We start from the raw sequence: 20,172 nt of genomic DNA on the forward strand, positions 1-20,172 counted from the left end.
CTTGTTCTCCCTGTTCCTCAGTTTTTCATCTATAAAATGAGATTGGTGGGACTTCCCTGGTGGTCCAGTGGTTAAGACTTTGCCTTCCAATGCAGGGGGTATGGATTCGATCCCTGGTCGGGGAGCTAAGATTCCACATGCCTCGTGGCCAAAAAAACAAAACATAAAACAGAAGCAATATTGTAACAAATTCAATAAAGACTTTAAAAATGGTCCACATCAAAAAAAATCTTTAAAAAAAATGGAGATTAGAAACAATATAATCAATACATAAAAATCAATAGCACCTAAGAGAAATTTAGTCATATTAATCTTTAAAATATATCTTTTTTGGCATTATTGTCCCCATAGACATGAAAAAATAGGATACAGTCTGATGTTTATTCAATGACATTTGGGATATGTAGTTAGTGAGTGTATTAGTTTCCTTAGGGCTGCTGTAACTAATTATGTACCAGGAACTTCGTGGCTTAGAACAACAGAAATTCATTATCTCTTGGGGCTTCCCTGCTGGCGCAGTGGTTGAGAATCTGCCTGCTAATGCAGGGGACACGGGTTCGAGCCCTGGTCTGGGAAGATCCCACATGCCGCGGAGCAACTAGGCCCATGAGCCACAATTGCTGAGCCTGCGAGTCTGGAGCCTGTGCTCCGCAACAAGAGAGGCCGCGATAGTGAGAGGCCCACGCACCGCGATGAAGAGTGGCCCCCACTTGCCGCAACTAGAGAAAGCCCTCGCACAGAAACGAAGACCCAACACAGCCATTAAAAAAAAAAAATCTAGATATAATTGACATATAACATATTAGTTTCAGGTGTACAACATAATGATTTAAAAAAATTCATTATCTCGTAGTTTTAGAGACCAGAAATCTGAAATCAAGGTGTTGGCAGGGCCAAGCTTCCTCTGAAGCTTCCAGAGGAGAATTCATCCTTTCCTCTTCCAGCTTCTGGTGGCTCCTGGCTTCCCTTGGTTTGTGGCAGCATAACTCCAGTCTCTGCCTCTCTCTTCACATAGCCTTCTTCCCTGTGTGTGTGAAATCTCCCTCCTTTCTCTTATAAGGACATTAGTCATTGGGTTTAGGGACGATCCTGAATCCAATCATCTCTCGAGATTTTTAACTTATTTATATCTGCAAAGACCCTATTTCCAACTAAGGTATGGGGGTGTTATGATTTGGAAATATTGGGGGGCACACAATTCAACCCACTACAGTGAGATAAGTTACAAAATTAAATGTAAGGTGAGATCTTATGCTTTGTATGTAAATATATAAATGTATGCATACATGTATAAATATATAATACCTGCATAAGAATAATTCTGGAGGAATATAATGCAGATGAAAACATTAGAAGAGCTTTTCTTTCCGTGGTGGGCTTTGAGGTACTATTATTTTGTTTACCTTTCTATATCACCTATTTTTTAAAAATTTTTATTTATTTATTTATGGCTGTGTTAGGTCTTCGTTTCTGTGCGAGGGCTTTCTCCAGTTGCGGCAGGCGGGGGCCACTCTTCATCGCGGTGCGCGGGCCTCTCACTATCGCGGCCTCTCTTGTTGCGGAGCACAGGCTCCAGAAGCGCAGGCTCAGTAGTTGTGGCTCACGGGCCCAGTTGCTCCGCGGCATGTGGGATCTTCCCAGACCAGGGCTCGAACCCGTGTCACCTGCATCGGCAGGCAGACTCTCAACCACTGCGCCACCAGGGAAGCCCTTATATCACCTATTTTTAACTATAATAAATACCTATTGCTCTTGCAATTACATAAAATATTAAAATGGCTGGAGAAACAAGCACTTTCTGCCCCAAGCACAGGAAAAGCCATTCACTTTAGAATAGGAACATCCCAGAGACACAGGAAGGGAGCAAGATCTGGAGGAGCCCCTTCCACAATGTAACAGGACACAGGTCCTCAAATTCCAAACCACACTGATTAAAATCAATATTTTAAACTTTTGCCTAGTTAACTGAGAACAAAACCATGGGACCTTAATTAGTTTTATCTTGCTGTGCCCTGATGAACAGTAAGGTTGAGTGTCTCATGAGATGAGAAGCGCTAGTGTACACTAGTTAGATGTGGGGCTCAGCTGCCACACAGAATTGGTTCATATCTTAATCTTGTGACTGGCTAGCACCGCCATCACTGTGCCTCAGTTCCCTGATGGTTAGTCGGGCAACAGGAGCTCCTCCTCATAGGTTGTGATGAGGATTAAATGAGCAAGTACAGGTTTAGCACTTACCACAGTGTGGGGAACTGAGGGAGTCGGCAGTTATAATTAACAGTTCTTATGATTATCATACCTAAATTGGCCATTAGTGTTTCTACTGCCATTTTTATTATTATGTGCATTTATATTGATTGGCATGAATTGACCTTCATAATATGATATTTATATTAAAAAGGCATTTTACAAAAGTTTAAGGATATTATCTCATTTACATTCTTAAATACGGTAACATTTGCAAAGTAAAATTTCTGAGAAAATATATGAAGAAATGGTAACAGTGCTTATTCATAAGTAGTAGACTTTAAGGGTTTCAAACAATTTTTCCCACCTCCTGCACTTTCTATTTTTATTTACAACAAAAGTGTCTTAGTTTGGGAAGTGAAAAAAAAAAAAAAACAAAAACTCCAGCCCAGGAAACTGGTCAGTGTCAGAATGAGGAACATCCCTAAGCCAAGGGAATTAGGTAATAGAATAGCATGGTTCCAGAAGTAGTTCATGAATATACCACATGACAGTCCCAACTGGGCAGCTTCAGGGACATAACAGATGCCTAGCGGACGGGCAAGTATGTCTCTCAAATAAACCTTACATTCAGCAGTCAGACAATGTCTCCACTTCTCAGGATTTTAGTGAAGGTCAAGAGATGAAAGTAAATTTCACAACATGCTTCTTTCTGTGCCCTCCAAATAAAGCCCCTTGAATTGAAAGCATGTTCATCAGTTTTGCCACCCAGTTAGCAAAGCAGTGAGTGCCACAGGGGAGGGAAAGGGTGAGGAACTGCATGAGATCACCCAGCACTCGGCCCCACAGTTTCCAGAAGGGAGAATTCAGGGGAAGTTTAGTCACAGGATCATTCAGGTAAGTCCCCAGGAACAATCAACACAGGTGAATGAAAACACCTTTGAAGTACTTCCTTGTGCAAATAAAAATAATAAAAGGAAAGGAAAATATACACATGCCCAACACTTGTAATACAAATTCAGCTCAAGTTCTATACAGCCTGCATCCCTAAACCAACTGAGGGATCTGGGTGTTAATCTGGACACAGGAAAACTAACTCCCTTCAATCACTGTCTTCTTTCATCCGGTTGGCTCATATTAGGTTCTAGATGTACAGGCCTAGATAAGCAACAGTGTGAATGAAAGACAGAAAATTAGGCCTGGATAAAGGGAAGAAGTTTCATGTTCAGGAGACACTGCGTCATTGTTTTGGGCTACCTGGCACCTGGGAACTCTAAGATTTTGACACAGTGGATAAAAAAGTGACTGAAAATAGTATGTGGTGGATAATAATATTCTATTGGTGCCACCTACAGCATATAAAGTGAGACAATGGGTGTGTCCATTTTAGAAACTCTAGAAAGAGAATTCACATGGCAAGGAAGCATAAATGGCAGGTCACACTGTTGAGAGGTGAATGTGGATTTGTTCTCCTTATGTTTCTTCCTTTCTCCTTTTCCATTAGGGAGCCAGGCATCTATGAGTAAAACATGCAACAAAACAATACTATACTTCACTTGAGGAGAAAATGTAAAGAAAGATTTCAAGAGTAAAAGCCCCCATATCTTGATAATGGTTACCTCTGGGAAATCATAGAAGGGTGCACCAGTGACTTTCACCTCTACATGTAATGTTTTATTTCTTAATGTGAGTAGACTGAAGTCTGATATACTATTTTCTTGTTTTTTTTTAAATCTTTATTTATTTATTTTAAAATTTTTCTTACAGTTCTAGAGGCCAAGATCATGGTGCTAGCATGGTTGTTTCTGGTGTGATGAGAGATCCCCAGTGTCTGTTTTTGTTTTGTTTTGTTTTGTTTTGGCGGCACTGCACAGCTTGTGGGATCTTAGTTCCCCGATCAGGGATTGAACCTGGGCCACAGAAGTGAAAGCGCAGAGTCCTAACCATTGGCCACCAGGGAATTCCCTGATATACTATTTTCTATACTATCTCTATGTCTGAAATATTTCCTACCAGCCACTGTCTTCATGAGCTTTATTTTGTTATTTTTTATCTTTTTGGCTGTGCCGCATAACATGCAGGATCTTAGTTCCCCAACCAGGGATCGAACCCGTGCCCCCTGCAGTGGAAGCACAGAGTCCTAATCACTGGACCACCCGGGAATTCCTCCATAAGCTTTAATTCTGATTTTGAAGATGATCCATACTAATTTAGAAAAAGTGAAAACTATAGCCAAACCCAGATATTAATAAACAATTTGCCATCTACCACTCATTAAGTTTTTTAAAAAATATCACGTTTGTGCATTTCCTCCCTATATTAGATTTCTAGGGCTTTCATAACAAAATACCACAGACTGGGTGCTTAAACAACAGAAATTTATTTTCTCAAAGTTCTGGAGGCTAGAAGCCCAAGGTAAAAGTTTCAGTAGGTTTGGTTTCTCCTGAGGCTTCCCTCCTTGGCTGACAGATGGCCACTTTCTCGCTGTATCCTTACATGGTCATTCCCAGGTCTGTGTTTTCTGTGCCCTAATCTCCTCCTTTAAGGACACCAGCTATATTGGTTTAGGGCCCTTCCATATGAACTTATTTTACCTTAATAACCTTTTTAAAGGCCATATCTCCTCAAACAGCCACATTCTGAGGTACTAGGGGTTAGGATTTCAACATGAATTTGGGGGAGATACAATTCAGTCCATAACTCTCTCCTTATAGTCTCCATGTATGCATAAGTAATGCATAGACATTACATTTGGGTCTCATCTATATGGAGGCTCAACATTTGCTAAAGATCATGAAACCAGTAATTAAATGTGCCCAAGTTTTCCCCCCCACTCTAACCATTGGGATATGCAATGTTTTTCTGTGTTAGGGCTGAGACCAGACAGGGAAAATGACTACCCATGGTCCTGTAGGCAAAGACCAATCTGATATCTGGGACTCAAGTCTCCTGTTTTCAGTCTATTGTACAGCAGACCCATCCTTATACTCTGTTATTGTCCTTTCTCCTTTCTGGGGATCAATGGGAGGCTGCTATTCCAATGTCAAAATGAAAGGTAAAAAAGATCAGCAACCATCAAATAAAAAGTAATGATATCTGATAAGGGGTTAATATCCAAAATATTTAAGCAACTCATACAACTCAACAGCAAAAAATCCCAAACGACCTGATTTTTAAAAAAAAGGATGTGAAAAGAAAAGTTTCCAAAGAAGGCAGAGAGGGTAACAAGTACATGAAAAGATGCTTAGCATCATTAATTATTAAGGAAATGCAAATCAAAACCACAATGATATATCACCTCACACCTGTCAGAATGGCGATTATCAAAAAGACAAGAAATAACAAGTACTGGCGAGGGTGGGAGAAAAGGGAACCCTTTGGCACTGTTGATGGGAATGTTAATTGGTGCACATACTATGGAAAACATTATGGAAGTTCCTCCAAAAATTAAAAATAGAATTATCACACGTTCCAGCAATTCCACTTTCTTGGGATATTTATCCCAAGAAAATGAACACACTAACTCAAAAAGATATCTGCACCACCATGTTAACCTCCAGTATTATTTACAATACCCAAGACATAGAAACAATCTAAGTGTCCATCGATGGGTGAATGGATAAAGAAAATGTTTATATACAACGGAAAATTACTCAGCTTTAAAAAAGGACGAAATCTTGCCATTTGGGACAAAATTGATAGACCGTGAGGGCATCATGCTGAATGAAATAAATCAGATAGAGAAATACAGATACCATAAGAACTCTCTTATATATGGAATCTGAAAAACAAAAAATGAAAACAAAAAGCAAGCAAACAAACAAACCTGAGCTCATGGATATAGAGAACAGATTGGTGGTTGCCTGAGGTTGGGGGTGGGGATGGGCGAAATGGGTGAAGGGGGTCAAAAGGTACAAACTTTCAGTTGTAAAATAAGTAAGTCAGGAGATGTAATGTACAACATGAAGACTACAGTTAAAAATACTGTATTGCATATTTGAAAGTTGCTAAAGAGAATGGATCTTGAAAGTCCTTATCACAAGAAAAAAAATTATAACTATGTAAGTTGATGGATGTTAACTAGACTTATGTTGTGATCATTTCACGAGATATATATATATATTTATATATATATAAAAATATTGAATCATTATATTGTACATACGCACACACAAAATAATGAGGGGATGATTTGCTTCTTCCTCACCATAATTAGCTAACTCATCTACAGCGAAGTGGCACAGAAGCTAATCCATCATATAAATATGTATACATTTCTTTTCCTGCTACTGCAAATCCCAATGATCTCTATGAATTGTTCATGTGTAAGTCATCTATTTTGTTGGGGGAGAACACAGGAGAAACCATACATACATTTGTTGAAGTTTTACATTAGTATGTGTTAGATATCATCTATTGGTTTTTTTTTTGAAGTATAATTGATTTACATTATTATGTTAGTTTCAGGTATACAGCAAAGTGATTCAGTTATATATATATATTTTTTTCAGATTATTTTCTATTATAGGTTATTATAAGATACTGAATATAGTTCCCTGGCCTATACAGTAAAACCGTGTTGCTTATATATTTTATGTATATTAGTTTGTATCTGTTAATCCCATACTCCTGATTTACCCCTCCTCTCCCTCCCTTTCACCTTTGGTAACCATAAATTTGTTTTCTATATGTGTGAGTCTATTTCTGTTTTGTATATAGATTCATTTGTAGTATTTTTTAGATTCCACATATAAGTGATATCATATAATATTTGTTTTTCTCTTTCTGACTTACATCACTTAGTATGATAATCTCTGGGTCCATCCATGTTGCTGCAAAAGGCAATATTTCATTTTATTTATGGCTGAGTAATACTTCATTGTATATATATACCACATCTTCTTAAACTAATCATCTGTTGAGGACACGGGTTCTTTTTCTAAAAATTTTTATTGAACTATAGTTGATTTATAATGTTTCAGGTGTACAGCAAAGTGATTCAGTTACATATATATATATATATATATATATATATATATATTCTTTTTCAGATTCTTTTCCATTATAGGTTATTACAAGATATTGAATATAGTTTCCTGTGCTATACAGTAGGTCTTTGTTATTTATCTATTTTATATATAGTAGTGTGTATCTGTATCTGTTAATGCCAAACTCCTATTTTCTTTCTCCCCCCGTTTCCCCTTTGGTAACCACCTGTCTGTTCTCTATGTCTGTGAGTCTGTTTCTGTTTCATAGAGAAGTTCATTTGTGTCATATTTTAGATTCCATATATAAGTGATGTCATGTGATATTTGTCTTTGTCTGACTTCACTTACTATGATAATCTCTAGATCATCCATGTTGCTGTAAATGGTGTTAATTTATCTTTTTTATGGCTGAGTAGTATTCCATTGTATATATACCACATTTTTTAACACCTTTATTAGATTATAATTGCTTTACAATGGTGTGTTAGTTTCTGCTTTATAACAAAGTGAATCAGCTATACATATACATATATCCCCATATCACCTCCCTCTTGTGTCTCCCTCCCACCCTCCCTATCCCACCCCACTAGGTGGTCACAAAGCACCGAGCTGATCTCCCTGTGCTATGCGGCTGCTTCCCACTAGCTATCGGTTTTACATTTGGTAGTGCATATATGTCCATGCCACTCTCTCACTTCGTCCCAGCTTACCCTTCCCCTTCCCCGTATCCTCAAGTCCATTCTCTAGTAGGTCTGTGTCTTTATTCCCGTCTTGCCCTTAGGTTCTTCATGACAAGAAGGAAATAAAAACAAATAATAATAAAACGACAACAAAACAAACAAAACATTAAAAAATAGTAATAATTATATTTTGCTGGGGTCTCAGCTGTCAGTATCCTTGCCCCCACCATGAGTCACAGCCACCCTCCACCTCCCTACCAGGCCCTCCAAAACCTCTAGGTAGGTGTCTGGTCCCTCTGTGGGCACTGTGGGGACAGCTCAGACTCTGACCTGGCCCATCTCCTGTGTGTACTAGTCCCCAAAGCCCACAGCTGCTAGAACTAGACCGGTTTCAGTTTGGGGAACACTCATTGTCCATTCAGATATTCCATAGATGCAGGGTTTACCAAACTGATCATGGGGATTTAATCTGTGGTTTGTGCAGCTTCATGGAAAGATTTTTGTTCCTCTTCCTTAATCACCCTGCCCCTGGGGCTCAGCTGTGGGTTTTGCCCCACCTCTGCCTGTGGGCTACCCACATTAGTCTGCTCCCGAGGCTGCCCTGGAGCACTCAGGTCTGCCCCGGCAAGGGCAGGGTGTGGAGATGGCACAACTGCCTGGGTCGCAGGTGCCCCGGTGGCGACAGCTGCGTAAGAAAGCCAGCAGCCACGTGTGCGAGAGCTCCGGCCCTAGTGGGAGCCTTTCCTAGTGCCTGGCAGCAGGTGTGGCGGCAGGCACGAGAAGGCCAGCCCTGGTGGGGGCTTTTCCTAGCACCTGGCGGCAGGCACGAAGGCCAGCCCTGGTGGGGGCTTTTCCTAGCACCTGGCGGCAGGCACGAGAAGGCCAGCCCTGGTGGGGGCTTTTCCTAGCACCTGGCGGCAGGCACGAAGGCCAGCCCTGGTGGGGGCTTTTCCTAGCACCTGGCGGCAGGCACGAGAAGGCCAGCCCTGGTGGGGGCTTTTCCTAGCACCTGGCGGCAGGCACGAGAAGGCCAGCCCTGGTGGGGGCTTTTCCTAGCACCTGGCGGCAGGCACGAGAAGGCCAGCCCTGGTGGGGGCTTTTCCTAGCACCTGGGTGGGGGAGGGGCCGGTGTGTGGAGAGAGAGGCTGCAATGGTGGCTCCACCCCCTGCGTGTCATTCAACAGTGGAGCCTTGCTTCTATGGCAGTCTGGGTTTCCTCCACAAGCATTCCTGGTTGTGGACTTCTCCCTCCCATCCCATCAGGCTGTCTCCTCACAGCCAACAGCAGTCCTCCCCACAGTTTGCTCTCCAATCCCCAGGTTCCAGCTCTCAGCCCCCATGTATGGTGGACACACATCCCAGTCTGGGGCACACAGGGCTGTGGCATGGACCATCTGTGTAGGTCTCACTCTGTCCTGTCTGCCATAGACCGGCTGTTTCACCCTCCTCCAACAGCCTCAGATACTCCCCCTTCTGTCCCAACTGATTTCCCCATTGGTGAGGGGGCTTCCTTGGATGCAGGAACCTCTCCTCTGCTTTAGCTCCCGCCCCCCTAGGGGTGCAGATCCTGTCCTGCTTCCTCTCCTCTTCTTTTTCCCTTCTTTCTTTCATCCTACCCAGTTATGCAGGGATCTCTCTTGTCCTTTCCAGTGTCCAAGGTCTTTTGCTAGTGTTCAGCTGATGTTCTGTGAGAATTGTTTAATCTGTAGATGTATTCTTTTTTTTTTAATTTTATTTATTTATTTATTTTTGACTGTGTTGGGTCTTCGTTTCTGTGCGAGGGCTTTCTCTAGTTGTGGCAAGCAGGGGCCACTCTTCATCGCGGTGCGTGGGCCTCTCACTATCGCGGCCTCTCTTGTTGCGGAGCACAGGCTCCAGACGCGCAGGCTCAGTAGTTGTGGCTCACGGGCCTAGTTGCTCCGCGGCATGTGGGATCTTCCCAGACCAGGGCTCGAACCCATGTCCCCTGCGTTAGCAGGCAGATTCTCAACCACTGCGCCACCAGGGAAGCCCTGTAGATGTATTCTTGATGCATTTGTGGGGAGAGATGAACTCCACATCCCCCTACTCCTCTGCCATCTTGGTTTCCTTCATGATTACTGTTTTTGATATCATATTTTACACTTAAGTGTTTTATGTAGCCCTTAACTGCTTATTGTGGATACAGATGATTTTAATACTTTTGTCTTTTAACCTCCCTACTAACTTTGTGTGTGTGGATGATTTCCTACCTTTACTGTTTGCCTTTACCAGTGAGCTTTTTCATTCCATAATTTTCTTGTTTCTAGTCGTGACCTTTTTTTTTTCACCTAGAGACGTTCCTTTAACATTTGTTGTAAAGCTGGTTTGGTGGTACTGAATTATTTTAGCTTTTGCTTATCTGTAAAGCTTTTGATTTCTTCATTAAATCTGAATGAGTGCCTTGCTGGGTAGAGTATTCTTGGTTGTAGGCTTTCCCTTTCATCACTTTAAATATATTGGACCACTCCCTTCTGGCCTGCAGAGTTTCTGCTGAAAAATCAGCTGATAGCCTTATGGGAGTTCCCTTGTATGTTACTTGTGACTTTTCCCTTGCTGCTTTTAGTCTTCTCTCTTTATCTTCAATTTTCATCATTTTGATTACAATGTGTCTTGTTGTGTTCCTCTTTGGGTTAATCCTGTATGGGCCTCTTTGGGCTTCCAGGACTTGGGTGACTATTTCCTTTCCCAGATTAGGGAGGTTTTTGGCTATTATCTCTTCAAATAGTTTCTTGGGACCTTTCTCTTTCTCTTCTCCTTCTGAAACCCCTATAATGTAAATATTCGTGTGCTTGATGTTGTCCCAGAGGTCTCTTAAACTGTCCTCATTTCTTTTCATTCTTTTTTCTTTTTTTATATTCTTCAGCAGTGAGTTCCACAACTCTGCTTCCTGATGGATGGTCTTCCTGCTCACTGATCCGTTTTTCTGAATCATTTAGTCTACTTTTGAGTCCTTCTAGTGTGTTTTTCATTTCATTTATTATATTCTTCATCTCTGTTTGGTTGTTCTTTATATTTTCTCTTTGTTAAAACCTTCTAACTTCTCACTCTGTGCATCCATTCTCCTCCCAAGTTCTTTGATCATCTTTACAATCATTACTCTGAACTCTTTCTCAGGTAGATTGCCTATCTCCATCTCCACTTCACTTAGTTCTTCTAGGGTTTTAACTTTATCCTTCGTCTGGAACATATTCCTCTGCCACCTCATTTTGTCTAAGTTGCTATTTGTATTTTTATGTATCTGGTAGGTTAGTTATGTTTCTCAACCTTGGAGAAGTCACCCTCTGTAGGAGGCATCCTATGTGTCCCAGCAGTGCACTCCCCTCTAATCACCCAACATATATGCTCTAGGGGTTCCCCCTAAGAGGGCTGTATGGGTCCTTTTGTTGTGGTGGGCTGACTTTGTGGGTGGCCTTGTAGGCTTGGTTGGCCCTAGTCTGGTTGGTTGCCAGGTCCTGCCTTGTACTGATGCTGCTGGCTGCTGTTTAGCAGGGCCCGATCATGAGGTGGCTCATTGAGGAATCCTAGGGGGCCCCAGGGCTAGTGCTGGCTCACTGGTGGGTGGAGCCAGTGTCCCAAAGCCTCTGGGGCTATTGCTCACCCATTGGCAGGTGAAGCTAGATCCTGGGGTTAGTGCCACACTAGTGGCAGGCAGAGCTGGTTTCTGGAGTCTGTCTGGAGGGCCCAGGGATCCCAGAACTTGTTTCAGATCATTGATGGGGGAGGGTGGTTCCTGACACAGTTGGGTATGGGGTCCAGGGTGTCCTGAAAGTTGCGTAGGCCTGCTAGCATGCAGGATCAGGGCCCAGCTGGCACTAGGGTAGGGTCTGGCCTGCATGGTGGGATTGTAGTTTTCTTACTTCTGCTGTCTACCCCCTGGTGGTTGAGGATGGTCTAGAGGCTTGTGTAGGCTTCCTGCTGGGAGGGTCTGATGCCTGTCCACTGCTCAGTGGAGCTTGATCTTGGCACTCTGGTGGGCTAGGCTGTGTCTAGGGGTGTGCCCAGAGGTGGCTATCGGCTCTTTATCCTTTAGGCAGCCTGTCTGCTGATGGATGGTGCTGTGTCCCCACCCAGTTGGATATTTGGCCTGAGGTGTCCCCGCACTGGAGCCTATAGGCTGTTGGTTGGCACCAGGTCTTGGAACTAATGAGCCAATATGTCAGCTGCCAGGAGTGTTCACAGGGTTGAATATTCCCCAGTATGTCTGACACCATGTCCATGTCCCCAGGGTGAGCCACAGCCACTCCCCCCCCCCCCGTCACCTCTACAGGAGACTCTCCAAGCCCAGCAGGTAGGTCTAGCCTAGGCTCCTATCAAATCAATGCTTTTGTCCTGGTCCTGGCACATGTGAGATTGTGTGTGCCCTTTAAGAGTGAAACCTCTATTTCTGCCAGCCCTGTGGGACTCCTGCAATTAAGTCCCATTGGCTTACAAAGACAAATTCTGGGGACTCGTCTTCCTGGTGCCAGACCCATGGGATGGGGAGCCAGACGTGGGGCTCAGGACTCTCACTCCTGTGGGAGAACCTCTGCAATATAATTATTCTCCAGTTTGTGGGTCGCCCACCCATGGGGTATGGGATTTGATTATATTGTGAATACGCCCCTCCTACCCATCTTGTTGTGGTTCCTTATGTCTTTAGTTGCAGAAGATCTTTTCTGGAAGGTTCCATTTTTTTTTTCATTGATGTTTTTTCTGCAGATAGTTGTGATATTGGTGTGCTTATGAGAGGAGGTAAACTCAGGGTCTTTCTACTCCACCATCTTGGGTGCTCTCCTCGACCCTGGGTTGTTTCTATGTCTTGCCTATTGTAAATAATGAACAATGTACTATGAACATTGGGGTACATGTATCTTTTCGAATTAGTGTTTTCTTTTTTCTGGAAATATATCTAGGAGTAGAATTGCTGTATCATATAGTAGTTCTATTTTTAGTTTTTTAAGGAACTTCCATATTATCGACCATAGTGGCTACACCAATTTATATTCCCACCAACAGTGTATGAGGGTTCCCTTTTCTTATTGGTTTGTTAATTTCTCCTCACAACAGACCTGTGAGGTAGGTATCAATGTACCATTTTATAGATAACCCACTATAGTGTCACACAAATCTACTTAGAGGCTGTTGTGTAATCCCACTGCTCCTTGAAGAATTTATGTGTATAAAAAGAATGAAAGGACATATAGGTAGCTTTCATTTCCTGCTTACTCCTGCATCTACATCTCATTTCTTTATTAAATGTGAATTAGGTGTCTACTGTGTACCAGGCATGGTCAGTCCAATTCCACATCTGCATCCCATACCTTCCCCCTCCTGATCAGTAGACCTGGGTAACTAGAGACATCCACAGGCAGCAAGGTGGATGTTAGTGCGCACGCCATAGGGTGGTGATGTATGACCTCAAAGGGACTCCATTCCAAACAAGTTTAGTTCAGGCTTCACCCTGAGTCCCGGAAACCTGGCATCTAAACAGGAAATAATGCAGTTGAGAGGGGAGAGGTTGTACTTGGGAAACCGAGGCAGCTCGTAACCCACACCTATGTTCTCTTGAAGAGCCCTAAGAGGCTACTACTTTCTCCTGACAAGATTTCCCTCCCAGAAGGACAGTGAATGTCAAGGTAGTAACACTGTGTGGTTTCAGTCTTGGTTCTGTCATGGGTGCGAGCTAGAGGGTTATTTTCTCTTAGCTCTTGGCCAGGTTGCATGATAAATGTCGAGAGTGATTTTGTGTCTGTCTTATCCCTAGGAGGGTGGTCCCTCCCATTTAGTTATCTGAGGGGTCCATAAGAGGTGACATGGAGTTTCTTCTTCATTTAGGACCTTGTCTCCCAGTGGTGGGGGCCTGGACCCAGATCCACAGGAGACAGAAAGCATAGAGACCAAGTTCTCAAAGACAAGCCCAGACCAGGACCCTGATCTGCACATCTAAGTCTCCTGATTTAGTGGATAGTTTTCACAGATTTCTCACAAGATGGACCTCCCCTCTGGGTTGCTCTTATGCCTGACACGTCCACCAACAGAGGGCTGGATGATCACCTATGGTCCATCTACATCTGGTGGATTATGCAGTTATAGAAGCAATGAGGACTCCCTCTCTGTACTGCTACGGAGTCATCTCCAGGATATATTGTTCAGTGAAAAACCAAGGTGCACAAAATTGTGTAGAGCTGCTGCTGTCTAATACAGTAGCCACTAGCCATACTTAACTATTTAAAATTTAATTAGATTAAATTAAATAATTTAAAAATTAGTTCCTCTGTCACAGTAGACACATTTTAGGTGTTCAGCCTCTTAGGTAGCCAGTGGCTACTGTGTGGGACACACAGATACACAGCATTTTCATTTCTGCAGAAATTTCCATTGCACAGCACTGGAGTAGAATATGCCACCTTTTATGTATGAAAAGGGGAGAAAACTAATATACATGTTATAATTGATTATATTTTTTGGAAAGGTTAAAACAAAACTGATATGAATGATTTCTTATAGGTGACAGAAGAGCAGCCCAGGATGGAAGGACATGATACATAGTCTCATAACAAATATAATACATATTTACCAGCTCCATGCACTTAAAGGACAAGAAACAAGACCAACCCAGTAGCAATGAGCAACTCTTGTCCCAGACTGAATGTTATAAAAACATTTCCCACTAAAAGGAACCAGGCTTCCTTAGAGAAATGGATGATACCAGGTCTGGATAGGGATTGTACCAGATGAGTCTAGACAAGATTCCATTACCAGAAAGTATGTCAAGGACACAAAAGACACAAAAGATGGGGGTTACAGAGACTGAGGAAGGAAAAATTTGAACACCAAAAACATTAATGACTGCAATGTATTAAAACATGAAATATATGAACATCTGTGAAAGAACAAATAAAACCAACTCGCTGTTCACCTTTGGAGGATCCCAGGGAAACAAATCACTATTTTTGAAAGTGGAAATAGTGTAAAAGAATTAAACATTCATCCCTCCCTTCTGTGTGGACCAGACCTCAAGGTAACCTTGTAATTAAGGAGGGGAAGTTTGTTTTACAGAAGAATTCTAGCTAATAAATTATTAAATTAAAACATCATCCTTTACAACCACTAATGAAATGTAGATCTAGGCCATAATCTTTAAGGGGCTACAAAAGCCATGAGTCAAAAGGCAGATGGGAAATTTCATAATGGGTGGACCAGGATGATAACACCTGGACCCAGTGATCAGTCTCAAGGGCACAGGAGGAAAGACAGCCTGACATGATGAGGCTCCTGACGTAGGGCTATAGGAAGTACAACACCACTTCTCAGGTACTCTTTCCACAAATCTGAATCTGAGCAAGCCTCTATATGTACAGTAATTACCAATTTAAAGGAAGTAGGATGGGCCAGAGGAACAGAACAAACAGCACAGTAGAGATACAATCAGCATAATCCAGAATGCAAACTTTCACATGAAAAAGATCCAGTTGAAGTAAATAAATGGAAATTAAAAGAAGAGGAGGGTATTTGGATGTAAAGAGACTTAAGATTTTAGAGAAATTAAACTTTAAACCACAAAATATTCTACCACGTGCCTACAAGAACAAAAAAAAATGAGAAAGATGGAAAATAGCAAGTGTTGGCAAGGATATGGAGCAGAAGAACTCTCACACACTGCTGGTTGGAATATTGATGGGAATCAATCACTGTGAGAAACCATTTGGCAGGATCTACTGAGCTCAACATACAAAAACCCTATGACTTAGAAAAGTCATTCTTAGGTACAGGCCCAAGAGAAAGGAAATTAAATGTCCATTCAAAAGGTATATACAAGATCATTCATAGGAACATTATTCATAATTAGTCAAAGCTGTAAAAAACCCAAATACTCATAATGGATGGATATATTACGAAACACCCACATGATGTAATACTGTATACCAATGAGAATGAACAATCTACAGCTGTGGACAACAGTGACATAAAACACACATTATGTTCAGGAAAGGAGCCATACTGAAGAGTATATGCTGCATGATTCCAAGAATTTTTCTTCTAATCTACCAGAAGAGTTTAGGGAAAGAGAGGAAAATTAATACCTCACTTCCTTTTATTTGAAGGTACTTAGTGTCTTCTTATATTACCTGCTGGTTAACCTCAGAGAAGCGTGTATCCTCTGAGCCCTTGAAAAGTGATTCACTACACATAGGAACATAGGCTAGTGCCATGTAAAATGGACAGAAGACTGGGTAGTAGACAGGAGACACACCTGGCCCAAGGGCCAGACCTAACCCACTGCGATGGTCCAGCCACCGCAGAGGGTCTTCCAGGTCCCGACGGAGAGGGGCAAGGGACTGAATAGCACCGCGAGTATGGGATCAGAAGGACCAAGACAACTGATGGTTGCAAGGCACTTTATTTAGAATCTACTGAATCTTATATAGACAGAAGAGGAACCCATTATCAGACAATGAACCCATAAAATTGCTTATCGTCTCAGTTCAATCACCACCACGGACATCAGCAAGTTTACAACGATCATTCCTGAACAATAACTTCCCTTAACCAGGCACGCACAGCCCCCAGCCATAAGGAACAACCAGGACTCTCAGTTCCCTGAGGTCTCCTGGCTTGAGATAGCTTCGCTAATCTCTTTTACATCCCTCAGGCCTGGAACAAAGAGTGCATTCCAAGTCAAGGGGGCAAAGCCCTTAAGTGACTTTGCTTTTTGTGAGAGACATACTGTCTCCACCAGGAGTTACCTCCGGCTAAGACTGCATGCCTCCCACAGGTCCCCCGTTTTTCTTTTTTAAAGCATGTTGTTGTAAACGCAAACCATGGAGCTCAGTACTGAGATGAACATATCTTTGCAGAACAAATTTTACAAAGCATGGGATAATTGCCAACATAAGAAAACACATAATGGCTAGAGATAAGCCACCCTGAATCCAGTTTGGGGGATTGAGCCAATGTAGTTGACTAACCAACCCTTTTATAATTTCTGTTGGATGATTTTCATCTAGATGTGATTCTTGTATAGCTTGAATTTCTGCATTTAATTTACGTATATCTAAACTAATCTTGCTGTCAGACCATAAACTAAGAATATGCATTTTGATTCTTTCCCAATCCCAGTCAGATTCATTGTACTTATGTGCCGTTACATAGATCCGAGTAGAATTACAAACCTCAAAACTTGACTGAGGAAAAGCAGTAGGGATAAATGAAGGCAAAAGACCCGGCGAATGCTGGGAAAACACGGTCACTTGATGACCCACCAGTAAGGTGCCTTGCCCTCCTGTAGAAGTTTCTACACATAGATAATGTCCAGAATCAGAAGGTTGTAAATTCTTAATAAGTGTAGAATGATTAAAAGGATCTTTAGGGTTAACTCGGGTAATACGTTCCTGAATGTTAATTAATTGATGATCTTTATACCAATACACAAATGTAGATGAATCTCCTCGTTTTACTATCTGCCTACAATATAAAGTAAGAGAAGAACCAGTAAAGCGATTCGCAACTCTGTTATTAGTTGCATATTGTGATTCTGCCTTTCCAGCATATTGCACAGTATGTTCGAAAGCTATAGCTTTAACACATCCTGATTTCAAATTTAGCGGACTTAAACATACAGGAAAATAACTACACCAATTGGAATAATTCACAGACATATTTGCCATCTTAATATTTCCAATAAAATCCCCCCAAATGGTATCATTATAAAATACAGGGGCTTCCCTGGTGGCGCAGTGGTTAAGAATCCGCCTGCCAATGCAGGGAACACGGGTTCGAGACCTGGTCCCGGAAAATCCCACATGCCGCGGAGCAGCTGAGCCTGTGAGCCACAATTACTGAGCCTGCGCGTCTGGAGCCTGTGCTCCGCAACAAGAGAGGCCGTGATAGTGAGAGGCCCGCGCACTGCGATGAAGAGTGGCCCCCACTTGCCACAACTGGAGAAAGCCCTCGCACAGAAACGAAGACCCAACACAGCCATAAATAAATAAAAATAAATTTAAAAATAAAATAAAATAAAATAAAATACAGGGAAATCGGCATCCATCCAGGAAACAGGTTGTAGCAAAGGGGGGTCAGGAACATAAGCCCAGTATAAATCATCAGCTTGAACAGAAGAGGTAGAAAGAACAGCCAACATAGCCAAAAACATTGTCATAGGGGTAAAAGGAGTCCTTTGAGCAGTCACTAATTCCTGAGCTTGAGCCACCAATTTCTTCAATTGACCCCAAGTCGGAGGATCACTTTGCCGAGTCCTTTGTGCTGGACGCTTCCTTTTCCGACCTCTTCTCTTGGAATCCATCCCTGGAACAGTCTTCGCATTCAGCGAGAGGTGCCGCATCTTCCAAACCAGCTGCGGGGTCTTTCTTGTCATCTATCTGTCTAACAAGACGTTCAGGAAGCCACCGAGGGGAGTCAGCACTTCTAGGAAAAACACAAACATGACCTCGACCCCAGATTAAAACTGGATCAGGTCCATTCCATATATTTGTCAGAGGGTCCTTCCACAGCACCTGTGCCAAAGCTCCTTGAGCTGTGGAAGCGGCCATCAGACATTCAAAAGCTGTGTTACCTGCTCGATCAACTGTCAAAAAATTTAAAATAAACAAGGCATGATTTAATAAGGCATGGGGTGTCTTAGTATATTCCCCCTTTTGTATTTTAGAAAGAGTGAGCTTCAGAGCTTGATTTGCACGTTCAACAATGCCCTGTCCTTGAGGATTATAAGGAATACCAGTAAGGTGAGTGATGTTAAAAGTAGCACAGAAAGAAGCAAAAGAGGTACTAGTGTATCCAGGGGCATTATCTGTTTTAAGTATTTGGGGAATTCCCATGAAGGCGAAACAATGAAATAAGTGGGTAATAACGTGCTTTGTGGCTTCTCCAGTCTGGGCAGTAGCACAAAGGAAGCCAGAATAAGTGTCAATAGTTACATGAACAAACTGAAGCTTTCCAAAGGAAGAAACATGAGTAACATCCATTTGCCATATATGAGCAGGGCGAAGACCGCGAGGATTGACTCTGCAATGAGCAACTGGGAGATGTGGAGCACATTGGGAACATTGTTTAACAATTTGTCTAGCAGCCTCTCGAGAAATAGCAAATTGTTTTTGTAACATGGCTGAAGATTGATGATGTAAAGAATGAGAATTTTGAGCGTGTTGCACAGCAGCAGGCTGGGTCACAACACCTGCTAAAGATTTAGTGAGAGAATCAGCCAAAGTGTTACCAAAAGTCAATGGTCCAGGCAGGGAAGAATGTGCTCTGATATGAAGCACCGTGACGGGACCTTGATGTGTGCGAATTAAATGCTGTGAAGTCATAAAGGTATGAAACAACTGAGCATCATTAGTATGGCCAAGTGTGGCAGTTTCCAAAGCTACTAGGACCTCAACTAAATAACGACTATCAGAATATAGATTAAAAGATACCGTGGAAAATTTTTGAAAGGCCATAATAATGGCATGTAATTCAACTCGCTGAGCAGAGCACAGGTTAGTATGTTCTGTAATTTGGATGCCAGTATCTGTGATTATAGCTGCAATGCCATTAGATGATCCATCTGTAAAAACAGTAAAGGCATTTGGTAGAGGGAAACATTTAATAATTGTGGGGAAAATGTAAGGAGTAGTGAGACTAAATTGTATTATTTTATCAGCAGGGCAATGGTTGTCTATAGGGCCAGAATAACCACAAAAGGCTAGTCCCCATAGATTGCTGTGTTGTAATAACCAAGTGAAGTGTTCTGAATTATAAGGCAAAATTATGTGCGTAGGGTCATAGCCAAAAAGTTGCATACATCGAGTTCTTCCCATCTGTACTAAAGAAGCAATCAATTCATAATAAGGAGTAATAACTTTGGAAGGAGTTACCTTCATATGAAGCCATTCAAGAATCCCCACAGGTTGCCACAAAACTCCCGTAGGAACATGTGGAGTAGGACAAATGATTAATTTTACAGGCAAATCTAAATGTACACGAGTTAATTGAGCTTGCTGTATAGCAGCATTGACCAATTGTAAGGCCTTGGCTCCCTGAGAAGTCAGTGTACACGGAGATAAAGGGTTAGAATCGCCTTTTAAAATATCAAACAAAGGTTGTAATTGGGCAGTAGTTAATTTTAAAGAAGGTCTCAGCCAATTAATGTCTCCTAAGAGTTTTTGAAAATCATTTAATGTATGTAACTGGTCAGTACGTATCTCAATTTTCTGTGGAATAATTTTCGTGGCATTGATAAATTTTCCCAGATAAGCAAAAGGGGATGTTTTTTTAATCTTATCATCTGCTATTACTAGGCCAAAACTTTGAAGTGATCT

At 42.1% G+C, this 20,172-nt stretch overlaps 1 protein-coding gene across 1 annotated transcript in view; it reads left to right on the forward strand.

Annotated features, from left to right (window-relative positions):
* LOC130706530 (nuclear RNA export factor 3-like) overlaps nucleotides 1-20,172 on the forward strand; it is a 90,566-nt gene that overhangs the window by 17,790 nt on the left and 52,604 nt on the right. The window lies entirely within an intron of this gene.

The sequence above is a fragment of the Balaenoptera acutorostrata genome, chromosome X (genome assembly GCF_949987535.1).
Source record: "Balaenoptera acutorostrata chromosome X, mBalAcu1.1, whole genome shotgun sequence".
In the NCBI taxonomy this organism is placed as follows: domain Eukaryota; kingdom Metazoa; phylum Chordata; class Mammalia; order Artiodactyla; family Balaenopteridae; genus Balaenoptera; species Balaenoptera acutorostrata.